The sequence below is a fragment of the Leuciscus leuciscus genome, assembly GCF_965113295.1.
Source record: "Leuciscus leuciscus genome assembly, chromosome: 10".
In the NCBI taxonomy this organism is placed as follows: Eukaryota; Metazoa; Chordata; class Actinopteri; order Cypriniformes; family Leuciscidae; genus Leuciscus; species Leuciscus leuciscus.
In genome coordinates this window covers 42,478,761-42,491,911 of record NC_138734.1, presented here as the reverse complement: position 1 = coordinate 42,491,911, position 13,151 = coordinate 42,478,761, and the positions used below count along the sequence as shown (strand labels likewise).

The 13,151-nt window shown below is 38.6% G+C and overlaps 1 protein-coding gene across 1 annotated transcript in view; it reads right to left on the bottom strand.

The window, feature by feature from the left end:
- The window catches only part of LOC309507893 (uncharacterized protein), a 313,871-nt gene that overhangs the window by 223,955 nt on the left and 76,765 nt on the right, over positions 1-13,151 (bottom strand). The gene's annotated exons all lie outside the window — the stretch shown is intronic.

Below are 13,151 nucleotides of genomic sequence, written 5' to 3'. Positions count from 1 at the left end.
ATTGATGTCTATGGAAGCAGCAATAACAATCCTTTCAATTTTAAATGAATGACATGTTTAGATGCACATTGTGTAGATAACTATAAAGTTTACTCTATTCTTCTCACACTTCACTGGCCACTTTAATGTATTTCGGTAGAAGTGGATGAATTGATATGTTGTAGGCCTAAATCTGACTGCGGTGTGTGCTAACGTGCGGTATATATCAACTAACATGAATCATGATCATTATAAAGGTTTCTTAAATGACAAAACACATTCACTTACATGTATTTAAGAACAAAAATATCAGCCAAGGACTGACTGACATGTAACGCAAACAATCACTGTTCGTTTTGTTTTACGTCATGTTTAGTGTGAAAATGTAAAGTCGATGTCCATACAATAACAGACCGGCGTACATCTAATAAACTAGATGTACCGCATCGCGGTACAAAATATGACCGCCGCTCAGGCCTGCACTGGCTTTCCACAAAAATAAATGACGTGGAGTAATTTGGCTGTATTGCGTGTTTATGTATATACCTAAAAAAAGTAATAGTATGTGCATGTCTGTCTGTGTGTGTGTGTGTGTGTGTGTGTGTGTGTGTGTGTGTGTGTTTGTGTATGTGTGTGTGTTTGTGTATGTGTATGTGTGTGTCTGTGTGTGTGTGTGTGTGTCTGTGCGTGTATGTATGTGTGCGTACATGTGTGCGCGTGTGTGTTTGTGTGTGTGTGTCTGTGTCTGTGCATGTGGGCCCCCCCAAACCCCAAAAAAATTTTTTTACTAAATAACTACCTGAACCGTGGCACCGAGGATGAAGAAATTTTTATGCTATGTTGCTCTTGGCCCCCGGGGACCAAACGAAATTTTTCCGTAGAAGTCTAGTGGGGCTACATGCCCACCAAATTTCATGTTCCCCGGTGTTTCGGTGTCCCTGGTATCGTTGACGAAAAATTTACGGGGGCCCCAGCGCAGGGGGGGGAAGTGGCCCCCGGGGACCAAACGAAATTTTTCCGTAAAAGTCTAGTAGACGAACATACCATAAAAATGTCTTCATCCTCGGTGCCACGGTTCAGGTAGTTATTTAGGAAAAACTGCTTTTTGGGGGGTTTGGGGGGGCCCAGCGCGGGGGGGGAGTGGCCCCCGGGGACCAAACGAAATTTTTCCGTAGAAGTCTAGTGGGGCTACATGCCCACCAAATTTCATGTTCCCCGGTGCTTCGGTGTCCCTGGTATCGTTGACTAAAAATTTACGGGGGCCCCAGCGCGGGGGGGGAAGTGGCCCCCGGGGACCAAACGAAATTTTTCCGTAAAAGTCTAGTAGACCAACATACCATAAAAATGTCTTCATCCTCGGTGCCACGGTTCAGGTAGTTATTTAGGAAAAACGGCATTTTTTGGGGTTTGGGGGGGCCCAGCGCGGGGGGGGAGTGGCCCCCGGGGACCAAACGAAATTTTTCCTTAGAAGTCTAGTGGGGCTACATGCCCACCAAATTTCATGTTCCCCGGTGTTTCGGTGTCCCTGGTATCGTTGACGAAAAATTTACGGGGGCCCCAGCGCGGGGGGGGAAGTGGCCCCCGCGGACCAAACGAAATTTTTCCGTAAAAGTCTAGTAGACCAACATACCATAAAAATTTCTTCATCCTCGGTGCCACGGTTCAGGTAGTTATTTAGGAAAAACTGCATTTTTTTGGGTTTGGGGGGGCCCAGCGCGGGGGGGGGGGGGGGTGGCCCCCGGGGACCAAACGAAATTTTTCCTTAGAAGTCTAGTGGGGCTACATGCCCACCAAATTTCATGTTCCCCGGTGTTTCGGTGTCCCTGGTATCGTTGACGAAAAATTTAAGGCGGCCCCAGCGCGGGGGGGGGAAGTGGCCCCCGGGGACCAAACGAAATTTTTCCGTAAAAGTCTAGTAGACCAACATACCATAAAAAATGTCTTCATCCTCGGTGCCACGGTTCAGGTAGTTATTTAGGAAAAACTGCATTTTTTGGGGTTTGGGGGGGCCCAGCGCGGGGGGGGAGTGGCCCCCGGGGACCAAACGAAATTTTTCCTTAGAAGTCTAGTGGGGCTACATGCCCACCAAATTTCATGTTTCCCGGTGCTTCGGTGTCCCTGGTATCGTTGACGAAAAATTTAAGGGGGCCCCAGCGCGGGGGGGGGAAGTGGCCCCCGGGGACCAAACTAAATTTTTCCGTAAAAGTCTAGTAGACCAACATACCATAAAAATTTCTTCATCCTCAGTGCCACGGTTCAGGTAGTTATTTAGGAAAAACTGCATTTTTGGGGGTCCCAAGCTTTGACAATCCCTATATGACCGTCCGATATATACCTTCCGCAGGACATGCAGCAAGTCAGGAGAGGTGTTGTATTTGGCCAGAGAAGGCAAAAAATGTGACAAAAATTACTGATATTTAAAGCTGGTTTGTATCATACCAAGAATACAGACTACTTTGCTGTTATTAGTACTGTAGTGTTATATTATTGTAGTTGGGTTTTATTGTGGATTTGTTATGTAAATTTGTTGTGTTTTGTATTTAGACTACTTATATTTATATATTTACTTTAAAATTGTAATATATTAAATTTTTATATTTTTTTTTCCCCACAGTAAAAAAGCCGTTCTTTAACCCCCTGAGGTCTACGGTATCGCCGGCGATACCAGCTCGCTTTTTTTTTATCAGTGTAAAAGAAACTCATAAATACTCTGTTGACTTTGATTTTCCATAGGAGTTTCATACATCAATCGATTCTATTAAATGTGTATTATTTTTGTGTATACTCACAATAAAAACAAAGTGTTGTGCTTTTTGCCAAATAAAGAAAAATAAACACAAAGCGAGTTCTGCCTTCTCTCTGCCAGTGAAGTCCATTCTGAAATGCGTCTGAAAATGAACAATAACTCAGCGAATACTCAGTCAAACAGGCATACAGACACACAGGCATGACGCTTGAATTCTCTTCTTTTAAATAAAGTAATTTATATAAAAAACAAATATTCTCATCTTGTGAAATCTGTATTAAAAGAGAGCGATTCCAGTCGAGCTCATCTCAGCTCATTACGTTTTAATCGGCCCCGCCCACGGAGAGCGCGCGCTATTCAAACGCAAATGACTGAGACGATCCCATACAAACTGTGAACGCCCACATATCAGCTTGAGAAAACAGATCATTAGGGACCATTCGGTATTTATGGAAGGGGCCACCGGAGGAAAATAGGGGAGGGTCATGTCTTTTTATTTTTTGTTGAGGGGAGGGTCATCCAACTTTTTTTTTGTCTAGGGGGAGGGTCACCCAACTTTTATATTCATGAAAACAGCAACAATTCAAAGTGGCTTGTTTGGTGCTATTTTTTTTTTTTCATTTAGCTCCATGTTGATCTCGCGTTATCAGCCCCCCTTCAATATCAGATGGGTCTGACCCAACAAAAATCCAGTTTGGCGCTGTTTGACAGTGCGCGCGCACCTCAGTTCACGCTTAGAAAAAGTGCATCATGTCAGAACAGAATGCCAAAGAAATGTTTACCCGGCAAAGCTTTAAACAGGGATGCAAACAGCGAGCTTTTCGGCACCTCGCGCTTTTTTCACGTCAGTTTGGGTGACTTGGGTCAGAGAGGGTCTGATAATAATTTCACAAAGTCATCTGAAGCCATTCCATAGCTTAATGTGAGGTACAGAAGTCTATTTAAATCATTAAATTAAAGTTTATGGAAACTCGTTTTCCCTCTGCGCTGTCAATCATTCTCCATTCAGTATTCAAACAGCGCGCGCGCCTCGTCCGGTTACAGCAGGATGCACGGTAAAACACTCTCCAATTTGGATTTGCATAAAATAACTTTATTTTGTGTATTTGTATTTTACGTTTGTTGCTGTTGTTAAACGACTCGCGTGTGCCTGTTAGATCACACACATCACAGGGACTATAAATCGGCATCAAACTCACACTAACTAATTTAAAACTGTGAAGAAACAAATGATCAATAAACTGTTGGACAGATATAACGTACTCTAGGATTTCCGCGCTCGACATTCTTCGCTTTGTGCAGTGAACTTTTAAATGCGCACTTGTGCTGCTGTGCAGCGCTGCACACTGTGACTCCATGTTGCTTTGAGCACATCATTCTGCACCCGCGATGCACATATACACGCTTTGTGCGCTCTGTTTTGAAGCGTTTCATATTATCATGGTTTTGCGCACTGAAAGATTTTTAAAGGCATATATTTTTTATACCTAGCCTGCACAATAATTTAATTGTAGCCTATATTAATATATAGCCTACACTTCTGAATTCTTGACATTCATACTGTATATAAATATAAAATTGTGAAATGTATGATTGCCTGATTGAATTTTATAAGAGTAGCCTACTAATAGTAATTTGTTTTTATTAACATGTTTAGATTTTATCAAATTACTGTGCAGATTTTTTCAAGAATTACTCTTTGATGCTGATTTATATACTCCCTAAGTTTAATAAAAAATACATAATACATTTATGTAATATTTAAAGGTGTTAACGGTAATCTTACACCAGAGTCCTGCAACGGGTCGGGTACCCGCGGGTATCCACGGGTACCCGCATAAAATTGGCTAAAACGGGTGGATTGTGACATTCCTAAAATTCACGGGCGGGGACGCGGGCGGATAATGAACTCCTTGCGGGCGGGTAGCGGATGAAAAATATGTGCAATATTTCGTATGTCTAAATTACCAGCATTACACATACGCAAATATGTGTTTTAGTAAAAATATTATTGTTTGCCGTAACCCGACCGACCCTGTCAATTTAGGACCGACCCAATTTTATTTTTTTCTCCCCTTTTAGTCCGACCAAGTTGCGACATTAAATTTCTCTGTACTGTAAGCTAATAGGCCTATGTGTTGTAGCCCAGTCATTAAAAAACGATTTAGTTTCATATTCATGTTTAAATAAAATAATATACTTTTTTATTTTTATTTCATGTTGATTATATGAAAAGTGAAAAGCATGAATAAGATAAGATGATCCCGAATATCGTGAGACAAATGGAGTGGGCAGACATGATTTTGACCACTTCATTAAGTTTGTTAAGCCTTTCTTTAAAGTGAATTTCGTTTTGTATTAATTGTATCTTAATTTTAATCAATGTTTCATCTACCAAATTCATGGATTTAATACATAAGAATATAGCAGGCAGGCAATATAATCAGGACACGCCGGAGGCGCCCGCGCGTGAACTGATCGTCTCTTAAATGAACCAAAACTCATCGTATAAGCTACTTGCCTCACAGACCTGAGAAATAGAAAAGCATGAAATGTGTACTTTTAAACAAAACAATTCAAAACGAAAGAAAACAGACTGTTCTCTGCTTATAATCCGTATGAAATGTGCATTTCTCTCTGGCGCGTTCACTACTGCGAAGATCGCGAGTCAGCATCGTCATCTTTGACACAGAAAACACTTGCTTATTAATAAACAATTGAAATGTCTCATTGATATATTTGACAGGCCTATTAATAATCATTACTTTTCCCAGTTCTTTGTGACAGCTTTTAGGTGCGTTATTGGCAGCGCACCCTTATGTTACATGAACGCGTCACCTGTGTGGTTTATCGCGGGCACGGGTCGGGTAACGGGCCAAATATTAACGGGTCTGGGCGGGTGCGGATTTAATTTTGCTATTATCACGGGTGACGGGTCGGATCTGGTGCTGAACTTTGCGGGTACGGGCGGGGGCGGGTCTCCAAAAATGGACCCGTGCAGGACTCTGTCTTACACTGCAAAATGATAACTTGCAAAGGATTCAATTCATCACAATTATGTAAGAATCTGGATATTTGCCGCGGGGCGAGGGCTTCGATAACCTCTCTCTTTTTTGACCATAGCCTGTGTTTGCATCCCTGTTTAAAGCAATTTAAGTTAACATAATAAAATACGTAGACCTACACCATAAAAACTAGTTAAACTAGTAAATTCGTTAAAATAGGGCGATTCCAGTGTTATGGACGTGACATTTGCTGTCAAAACTTGAAATATAAATTCTCAGAAAATGCATTTAATACCAATATTTTGAAACATCTGAAAGGAGTCAAGACATTAGAAAAATATCAGTCTACACATGCGTTTTATATTTAAAGCTGCCGTCGGCAACATTTTTTTGATCATATTCAGTGTAATCGACACTATAATCCGACAGAACAACATACATAAGGTGGTTTTAGAAAAAAACCCGAGCTTCTAACTCCACCTGGAGCGTGTTATTTGTTTTGCAAAAATCCAGCGCTCCCGCTTCATCAGGTCCAATCAGCGCAGGGGGGTGTGAGATCTGACTGTCAATCACAGGTCGTGCACACGCCACAGATACCCCTCACTCGCGCACGTTAATATCACATGCACACGCCACGCCTGAAGTTCGCCTGGAGATTGCAAGAAGCGTGATGGCGGAGAGAAAATCTACTAACAAGCTTCCAATTCCTCGGTTATTGCTATCTATGGATAGATTAGCCAGGGCAGCCTACCTCCGAGTCCATGGTGTTGATAGATGCTGAAGAGACGGACGCGTTCACAGAAAATCAGGTACACACGCACAGTGACGCACTGACGAGCACGACCTCGATGGGAGGGTGCTCGCTGGTAGTGGGGAGGGGCATGAGAGTTGTAAACATTCAAAATTTTGGCTAATCGACCCAATCTGCCAGACTTGCCGACGGCAGCTTTAATATGAGGGAAATACATTTACATTTACATTTACATTTATTCATTTAGCTGACGCTTTTTATCCAAAGCGACTTACAATTGCTATATATGTCAGAGGTCGCACGCCTCTGGAGCAACTAGGGGTTAAGTGTCTTGCTCAGGGACACATTGGTGTCTCACAGTGGATTCGAACCCGGGTCTCTCACACCAAAGGCATGTGTCTTATCCACTGCGCCACTACCAAATACACATCTGACGTGACACAAACAATCTTTAACTTTTAAATGGCAAAATATTTTTTTGTAATTCTAGGCTATAAATTACACTGTGCAAACAAAAAGATATATACCCACCGGATGAATAAAGATCGGCCTCCACAGAACATAAAATATTTTTATTTTATTTTTCGTGTTCACATTTATGTAAAAAAAAAAAAAAAAAAAAATGTTACAGGCTCAGTTCTCCATTACGGACTTGACTGCTCTGAAAGCGACTTTCACAGAGACCTCAAACAGAAAGCACAAAGCCTTTCTTTAAAGTGAATTTCATTTTTTTATTAATTGTATCTTAATTTTAATCAATGTTTCATCTGGATTTAATAAATAAGAAGTAAATATAGTAGAAAATAGATAATCATGACACGGAGGCGCGGGCGAGTGAACTGGACTCTTGTCTCATAAATGAACCGAAACTCAGCGTAAGGTATGCTACTTGCCTCACAGACCTGAGAAATATATAGAAAGCTTGAAATGTCTACTTTTAAACAGAACAATTCAAAACGAAGGAAAACAGACTGCTTTCTGCTTATGAAATGTGCATTTCTCTCTGGCGCGTTCTGAGAAGATCGCGACGCATCGTCAACTTCATCTTTGCAGTCGACACAGAAAACACTTGTTTATTAAACAATTAAAATGTCTCCATATTTGACATATTAATAATCATTACTTTTGCCGGTTCTTTGTGACAGCTTTAGATGCTTGTTGGCAGTGCCAGCGTTCACATGTTGAACGAGTCACACCGCATCAGCACCGAAAACATGATTGTTTTCAAATCTAAAATAAAAAATCGTGATACGAACCGAATCGTTGGTTTGGTCTATCGTTACAGCCCTAGTAAGATGAGAAAGCAAGAGTTTATGGTTTAAAAAAACCCAATGGCTATATGAACATCTTTGCCAAGCGCAAACTAGTACAGAAGTAGGCTAATCAATAAATTATCAGGGAGGGTCATGCCTTTTTTCACAATCATTTTGGAGGGTCATAGAAAAATGTATTGCTGGCGAAGGGAGGGTCATGTATTTTTTGACAACAGATCTCAAAACTCCTCCGGTGGCCCCTTAAATAAAAAACGAACAGTCCCTTACTTGTCTACACTGTCTCGCAGCGCTGTGAGGAATAATAATAATGGAAAACGTACCTCAGATGTGCTGGTATTTCGAGGAGCAACTGATGGAATACTGTAGTAAGTTTTTTTTCATTCTCAAGTAAATCGCGTTTCTGTGTGAATGAATGAACGGCAGAGATGCGCTGTTTACCACAACTCGCAAAAACTTGCGTTTCTGTGTGTGAATGAATGATTTGCTTTTAGCAAACTATTTTGCTATACTGAGTAAAAATCGACTGAAATGTGTTGAAATAAAATGTATTTGTATAAGCAACGTATTAAACTGCAAATTAACATTTATATTCCTTATAATAAAAACGAAAGACCTATGTTACAGACAAATGAAAGACAACATTTCGTTGATTAGTTTTGGATAGATTACACATTTTTACTGTAAAATATCTGCCACCTCAAATAAGCTTTTGTTTGCCAATTTTTGCTAATATGTTAAATATAGTATGTTTTGTCAATGTAGGCTATATTCGAAGTAATGAATCCTTAACTTTGAAATAATAGGATAAAATGTATACTTTAGTTTTTACAAAGAAAGATTACACTTCAATTGTTGTTGTAATTGTAACCTTTTTAATAAAATATATATATATTTACAAGGTAGGTGTAAACAAATTTTAAAAGGTAAATCTAAGCCTTTTCTTTAAGTAATTTTTATTGTGTTTTATTATTGACAAATTTGGGGAGAGGATACATATTCCAAAACTGAAAATACAGTATGAGAATTAACTGCACAATTACTAGACATGTTTTCCTTGGATATTATACAATTTGCAATTGTATTATATATATATTGCTCTTGCATTCTTTCTTGTGGCTATAGGTGACACCCCTGAATGAATGGCTCATTAAGTATACGGGCCCCATTGTCTCCTCAGGTGTGAACCACTACATATGCATGATGGTGTTGAATGGTTGACGCCCCTTGCGCATATTGTCTTTACAAACAAAAAGTGTTTTACAAGATTTAAAATCAATGTATTGTGTTATGTGAATGATAAGGGCAGGATGATTTTCACATCATTTTGAAGAAAAAACTCTAGGCAACGACATCCATAAGTCAAAAGTCTTATTGTCACATATTTAGTATGTGTTTTGTGGCCTTATTTCAGAAACTTTAGTTTTTAGTTTTTTCAATAACCATGCATAAACATTATTCTCTCAAAAATACAAACATGTACATGCATGTTGCTCACATATTATGATAGCCCTGTTTGTGCTAAATATAGTGCAATTATACCTTTGCCATTAATATGTTTATAACAGGGTTCTTGCAGGTTTCAGCAAGTCAAATTTAAGACCTTTTTAAGACATTTTACGACCATAAAGTTTGAAATTTAAGACCTACCAAAAAAAAATTTCAAATCAAAGAATTCATTTTATTTCAATGAATTAAGTAATTGAAAAAACATTAATTTAATTTACAGATAAAACAATCACATTAGTAACCTTCCACACCCAACAACGTGTGTCAGAATCAGAAATATATATATTTTTTATAGAAAATTGTACTATGCATATTATACTGTAAAAAACACATAATTAGTTGATTTTAGTTGATCATAGTTGATCATAACTAGAGATGAAATGGCATGAACATTTCATTTCAATGATTATAGTGACAAAAATGACCACGGTTATCACAGAATCCTGTTCAAAAAGTACTAATACTACACAATGTCGAAAACCAGCAAATAACAAATAAAATTAGCATCAATATGCACTTTTTGTTTACATAAACATTAAAATAATACCATTAAAAATGATAGCCAGATTTTAAAAGTGTCTTGCAACATGTTATATACTAACATGTACAAGTTCAAATAAAGTTTAGACAAAAAAGTTGTTTTTATAAAAAGATAAAACTCACATATTTCAGACTTTAAATAATTTTATTATAAAAAGATAAATTACTGACATTTACAATGCTCTTTAGCTTATCTTTTATTATTAATAGTAAAATTCGGTCGGATTTTCCCGTGGCGTCTGTCGTTGCTATGCAACCATGCACTGCGCTCTCCACATTGCAAGCATGAAAACAGGTCAGGGGTAAAAAGGTGAGAAGGATGCGGCAGCAAAAAATCCAATCCAATCAACATATATATATATATATAGTGCTTTTTAAATGTTAAATTCATCAATCTGGTGCAAATTAAACAAAGAAAAATTATTTTAGTTACAGTGTCTGTCTCCATTACTACTACATAATAATAGTTACAATATTAATCCCATGATAGTAATAGCCATATATTGTAAAACAAATGCACTGAAAAATAAAGGAAACTTTCATAATTAGTTTTGTACTAATTTCTATACTTGAAAGAGTATATTTCTATACTTCACATTAAAGGTGTGATTGGGCTAGCCCAGTGTCAATCAAGAAAAGAACCAAATGGGCCGCTGATCTACGTGTTTCATGGGGTGTCAGAAAAAAAAAAAATAACGCTGACTTTTTATTGACCAATGCATTACACACTAATTACGCACTAACCCAGCGCCGCCAATTAAGCTAAGCAAAACAAAACGAATGGGCCGCCGATGTACGAGTTTTATGGGCCGTTAAGACAAAAAACGAAACAAAAAAGTATGAGATGTATCGGCCCAAAAAGCACGTCGGCCCACCGGGAATCTCCCGGTAGTCCCGATGGCATTAGCCTACATGCCTGGACACAAAACAAAATCCTACCTGTAGCCTTTCACCATCCACTTATTTAGCTGCTGTTGCATCAATTGACCTGCCATCTCCTTTCCTCTCTTTCTTTTTCTATGTTTAGCCCCCGACAGCTTTTTTGCATTATCCATCTTTTTCGACGACAACTCACTACTCGTCCCTGCTCGCTCAGCACTCACGGCGCCCGCGCCCGCTCGCGATATTATCCCGCCCTCTTCTATGTCAAAATTAAAAATAATGACATTGGCAACATCGCTGTCTGTATCTGACAGGACAGTTAACATTGTAAGCTAACTTAACTCAGGCTTGCTTTCCGACGTGCGGTTCTTTGTTCGGCAGTGTGTCATCAGACTCGCGGTGTTAAAGACTTTGAAAACAATTCTGCCCTACTCTGACTCGGATTGGCTGTCAGGTTTCTGCATTAGGAATGATGATTGGTTTTTTAAAGCTGCTAAGATTATGGTAACTATAGAGATATAGCGGGTAAATGCTGGCCACGACCACGACGAAAGGTGAGAAGTTTTCATGCCTGTCAATGACAAAGAAGTTTTAGTAGCTAATGGATTTCCACCGGCGAGAAACGCTTGCTGTAGCTCTGCTTCAAGATTTATTTATGGAAAAGAGAAAAACACCCGTAGTGTTTGGGTGCACCCGCATCCTTCCAGTTGAGTGAGCTTTGAAAGGGGCGAAGCTGATTGATTGGTTCTTGTCACATGACCTGCGATGCGTTTGTGGCATTCTGAAGAGTTGAGATTTTTTTTTATCTCGCTGCGCCTGGAAAAAAACGAGTGCGTCGCTTCAGTTATGAGCGCGCGCGCGCCTACATTTGAACGAACTTGAGCGCGCAAAAGATATGATATGTGAACGGCCTGTTGGCGAGACCTTTTTTAGACCTGACTAAATGAAATTTAAGACCACGGATCAAAATCTGGCTGTTTTAAAGACATTTTAAGGCCTTAAATTTAAAGTTCAGAATTTTAGACTTTTTAAGACTTTTTAAGACCCCGCGGGAACCCTGTTATAAGCAACTGAAAAAAGCACAAATGTTAGGGCATGTCAGAACATCTCAAGGACCCCAAAAACCACTCAGACCCCAGAGGGTTAATGTAAATTTGTTGTGTTTTGTATTTAGACTACTTATATTTATATATTTACTTTAAAATTGTAATATATTAAATTTTTATATATTTTACTCTTTTTTTAAGTACCGGTTCACCGGTACTGTTTTAAAAGTATCGATTTGGCACCAGTATCGAAAAAACGATACCCAACCCTAATTACGAGAGAATAGTCACAAAATCACACTAGATCTGAATACCTTACCAGATATGAGTAATTGTTTGCAGCAATGAGTAAAAATGTAACTGTAAAAGTTTACAGTATTTCACTACATTTGAAGAAGGAAGTATTTGTAACATGTCTGTAAACTTTAAAAGGAATATAAATATCTACACACTTAAAATGAAACGCTTGACAGTTTACAGAGTTCTTGCAGGTAAGCAAGTCAAATTTAAGACCCTTTTAAGACATTTTAAGACCATAAAGATTGAAATTTAAGACCTACACGACGCATTAACCAGCAAATAACATAAAATTAGCATCAATATGCACTTTTTGTTTACATAAACATTAAAATAATAACATTAAAAATGATGGCCAGATTTTAAAAGAGTGTCTTGCAACATGTTATCTACTAACATGTACAAGTTCAAATAAAGTTTTGACAAAAAAGGTTTTATAAAAAGATAAACCTCACATATTTCAGCCTTTAAATAATTTTTTTTATAAAAAGAATGAGTAAAAAACAAAAAGATAAATTACTGACATTTACAATGCACATTAGCTTATCTTTTATTATTAATAGTAAAATTCGGTCCGATTTTCCCGTGGCTTCTGTCACTGCTATGCAACCATGCACTGCGCTCTTCACAACGACAAAGAAGTTTTAGTAGCTAATGGATTTCCACCACCCGAAAAACGCTTGCTGTAGCTCTGCTACAAGATTTATTTACGGAGAAGAGAAAAACACCCGTAGTGTTTGGGTGCACCCCCATCCTTCATGTTGACTGAGTTTTCAATGTTGTTACGGAAAGGGTGAAGCTGATTGGTTGGCTCTTGTCACATGACCAGCTTGTGGAAAAAAAGTTGAGATTTTTTCATTTTACTTAAATGCCCTAATTGAACTAAGACCTAATCCTGGCTTAATACAAGCCATGTTTTTGAAACCAGGCCAATATTTTCTTATTTAGCATGCAAAGTTAACTTAACTTTAATCTTGCATCACATAGTCGCCGGCGATGCATACAAGATGTGATGTTAGTAGCTACCTCAATTTTTAAATTTTTTAAAGCTACTCCAGTAACGTCAGGAGCTATTGAAAATTAGCCTGCAGATCAATCACATCACTATTACAGTGAGACTCTGAG